Raw genomic sequence first — 4,483 nt, 5'->3', positions numbered from 1 at the left:
CCAATCCGCTTCTCTGGCCCCCTCCCAGCAGTTTCCTACTACTGCAAATCATTCTCTTATAGTATTACGACAGTTGTTCAGGGTTCACGAATGAGTGAGAACATGTGATACTCAGTTCTTTGTTTCTGTGAAAGATCACACAGTATTATAGACTCTGAGTCCATCCAGGTTGCTGTGAAGTTCGTGATTTTGTTCTTCTTTATGGTTGCTTGATATTCCTTCGTGTAGGTGGACCACATTTTTTTTAGCCAGTCCTCTTTTGACGGACAGCACAGTTGGTTCCATGTTCTGGCTACTGTGCACTGGCTTCTAAGTGAGCAGCTGAGTGGAGTCCGGAGAGTCACCTTAGCTAGCTCAGACAAGTTGCTTATGCCCGAGTTCTCAAATATTCCTTAGAACCTGAGGCCCAGGAGATGCCCTGGGTCAGAGCAGGGCCGGGGGCAGATTTAGAGCTGAAGTTTGGGAAGTGTTTTCTCTTAGAGTCCTCTTAACAGTCCTTGCAGATTCTGGCATTCCCATCTTGTCCCATCGTGCAAGAATTCTTGGCCCTGGGCAGGTCACCTCTGCTTTCTGTGTCTTGGTTTACTCAGCTGGACAGTGGGGACAACAGCAGAGCCTACGTCACGGAGCTGTGAGGCTGCAGTGAGTTAATGCGCGAATAGTGCTGGGCCCTTGGGCTGCCCGCAAACATGGGCCGTTATTATTATTATCCTGATGGTAAAGACTCTGAGACGTCCTGGATCGAAATAATCTGTTTGATATCGATGAACCCAAGTGCCCCAAATATGTTTGACTACAAAAACCTTTCAGACCTGCAGAACTCCTGTTTTTTGGGGGGACACACTTTAGGAAATGCTGGTCCGAAATATTCCAGGGTACTGTTTTCCTGGAAGGTGTCTGGAGAGACCCCGTAGCTTCCAGCACAAGAGTGTTCCAGGGCTTGGCCGCCCGACCCCTCTTCTTGGCCGGTATTTTTTCACTCCGCATAAATTATGCTTTTCAGACTTCTTTGGATTGGTTGCAACATCTGCCGTGGACGGAGTAGTCCCTCGTGATGGCTTGTGCTGCTTTCTCAGGGTTCTTCAGCCTTGTGCTGGTGTCAACTCAGTAAATAACTTCAGAGGGTCAGGGGTCAAGTCTCCATTGCAGCATCCTGGCAATTCCAACCATTAGTGTCTAAAAATCGTGCCTCCTACTCTATGTTTTTTTGGTTGTTTTTGTGCTGGAATCTCACTCACTGTCCCCCAGGCTGGAGTGCAGTGGCACGCTCATGGCCACCCCAGTGTCTACCCGCTGGGCTCCAGTGATCCTTCTTAGTAGCCAGAACTGCAGGTGCCTGCTACCACATTCGGCTAGTTTTTTAAAAATTTTTTATTTTTTTCATTTTTTTTATGATATTGTGGGGTACAGTTAAGGGTTAGGTATACAAATATGCTTCATTCAGGCACCCTTGTTGATAAAAAAAATTTTTATTGTAGAGATGAGGTCTTACCAAGTTGCCCAGGCTGGTCTCAAACCCATGGGCTCAGGCAACCCGCTCACTTCGGCCTTCCAAAGTGCTGAGATTACAGGCTGAGCCACCGAGTCCAGCCTACTTCTATATGTTAACACCTGCATTGAGAGTTACGGGTCATCTCCCCAGGTCTACGCCCAGGCCTGGCAAACAGTGGGTTCAACTTCCATGCTACTGACTGAGCAGCTCAGGAGCCCAGAGGACTCGACCCATCTCCAGTCCTGGCTGGATCAGAGCCACCACGTGCAGCCAACGGCATGGTGGGCAGAAGGCGTCCTGAAGTTAGAGTCGCAAAACGAGGTTCAGATTCCAGCTTACTAGCAGAGTGACCTTGGACGAGTTGCTTAACCCCGCTGATCCCATCTGGAAAAGTGGAACTGACTCTATCCTCCCTGACTTCCTCGCATGTTGTGCTGAAAAGGCATCCCTTCAGCTGCTTAAGGGAAAGAGGCTTGTCCTGGGGAAAATGCCATGAGGCGATGCCTTGGCGACCGTTTCCCTCCTTTCCCACATCCCCCTGCCATGACTCCACCTGGGACAGACACGGTGAGCAGGACCAAAGCCCAAGCAGTCACAACAACACCGGGAACGAACGTTATTATGTGCTATGACAATATTTGATGAATTCATATGCGCCTAGGGGAGCAGACTAAGTAGGTGAATAAAGTGAGAATATTCTCTGTGACAATCAATATTCCTTCAATTGAACCATCTCTGCAGATCTGACATTTTGATTTTTCTTTTTTGGACACATTACCTGGATTTATGCTTCCATACAGTAGAGACGGCAGGAAGAAGAGGTAGCAGCAGCATCAGCAGGCCAGGTATGGCGGTGCCTTGGCGGGCCCGGGTAGGCCGATGGGAGCAGGTGCATTTGCAGGAGGCCCTGGCTGATTGGGAGCCAGTGCCCCGAGCACTGTGCCCACCTGGCTGCTGCAGGCTGGTGCTGGAGGGCCCCACCTGTCTGTGGTTCTTTCAGCTCCGGGCAAGCGGGGCAAGGAGCCAGCTCCTGCTCTGGGAGCCTTCCCTCCTTGGAGCCCTGGCCAAGGTTCCCAAGACAGATAGCTACTCAGTTCTGGACGGAAGAAGGGGCCAGCTGACTTTTGGGGGATCTTCCCAAGGTCAGGGTGAAGCCAGCAGGCTCTGATCACTGTCTGAGTCCAATCGCTGGCTCTGCCATTTGCTAATAAATGGTGGCAGGGGAGTGACCCTGGGCAAGTTCATAATGTCTTTTGTCCCAGGGTACCCGTCTGCTAAATGGAGCTGATAACACCACTAACTTGTCTTGGGAGCCTTTAGCTGCCGGGCATTCTTTTCAGAGCTTGACGTGGATCATTGTACCTAATACTCGCTATAACCTAGGGTGGGTGCTGTAATAGTCTCATTCGGGAGCCAAGCGACATATTTTAGGCAGATGAAGGTTTGAATCTCAGTTCTGCCGCTTAATGGCTTTGGAAGTCAAGATTCTTTATGAAAAAATATACAACTCAAAGGAGTTTAAGCAAAAAGTTGTGCAAGGGTTTTGTCTTTGGTAGCTGGAAAGGATGCTGGGCTTGCTTGAGAAATCCACAGAAGGAAGGGCTCTAGAACTTTCTAGAGCCTTCTACAACCCCTAAAGGCTCCAGAGCCATAAGGGCTAGAACTCGCCCTCAGCCCCATCTGCAGTCTCGCTCTGTCATTGTCCATCTTGACGTGCCTCTGCTTTTCTTTCCAGGTTGTTCTATGAGGCAGAATAGCCCAGAGCTTCAAATGATGACACGGGGATCTGACTGCCTGGGTTTCCAGCTGGCTTTGCAGGATGACTTTGGGCAAGTTCTGGAGTCTGGCTGACCCTCTCTTCCTCATCTGTAAGACAGAACTGCAACGAAACCTTTCTTCTAGGCTATTGTGAGGATTGAATGAATTAATGCATGCCACGCATTTGAGGTCATGCCTGACACGTGGTAAGTGCTCCGCAGAGATGGGGATCCAGCCTTCCTCCTTCCTCCACGTGACGGGCAGACTCAGCCTGACCACATCTGCTGCAATGTTGGTTTTTTTCCCTCCCTAAGTTCAGGAATCGATAACCGGGCAGGATTCCAAGGCTCCACTCCTTCTTTAGCCACTATTATTGGGTGTGGTGAGCTACTGGGATCGTCTGGTCCAAGGACTTGCACCTGTGAGGAGATTTTGAATAAACAAAAAAGATCACTGGGTGTCACCAATGGAAGACCAGGCTGCTTCCAGCACACCCTTGCCAGTTATCTGATTTTAGCTTTTCAGGGTCTTGGAGCTATTTTACGCCCTGTAAGTTGTACATAACTGATAGCAATGCGAAATAATTCTTGTCTATAGACATGCAAATAAATCCTATCCAGTGGTTCAATTGACTATCCTCTTCCCTAAGGAAAAAGCCACTTTCTGTCTGTTTGTAAATTCATTTCCACTTTCCTTTACGCCAAATAAATTATGCTTTTCGGACTTCTCCTTTGGACTGGTTGTAACATCGGCCTGGCTCCCTCATTAACATGACGTCAAATAAAATCTTTAACTCGTAGTAAAGTATAAGAGTCATGGTCTCACCTTTTTTTTTTTTAAATTATTCTTTAATACCCCAGTGATGGGAAAGTTTGCTGAGCAGTGAAAAAATAAGTACCACGGCCCAGTCTCCCCATGGTGTGACCTCGATCCAGCTATTTTTCTTACTCAGGTCTCAGTTTTCTCATCTATAAAATGGGAGTAACATTACACACCTAAGAAGATGCCTGAGTATTTCTAAGGGGTATGTGAAAAGCACAGTCTACATCTGGGCACAGCGGAGATGCTGGGTGAAGGGATCTGGCGTCATTGCAGGGCTGGGGGGCGGAGAGTGAGTGCCGCTGTTGTGTGAAGTCCTGGTCTTCGGTAATCAGAGGGATCACAGGTGTTGAGATGTAGGGAGAAGAGCAACAGGCAGGATAGTGTGGGTGGGAGCAGAGAGGAGAGGCGACC

The sequence above is a fragment of the Carlito syrichta genome, unplaced genomic scaffold, assembly GCF_000164805.1.
Source record: "Carlito syrichta isolate Samal-C Ts95f unplaced genomic scaffold, Tarsius_syrichta-2.0.1 Scaffold255092, whole genome shotgun sequence".
NCBI classification, from domain to species: Eukaryota; Metazoa; Chordata; class Mammalia; order Primates; family Tarsiidae; genus Carlito; species Carlito syrichta.
Note: the sequence above shows the minus strand (reverse complement) of the source record.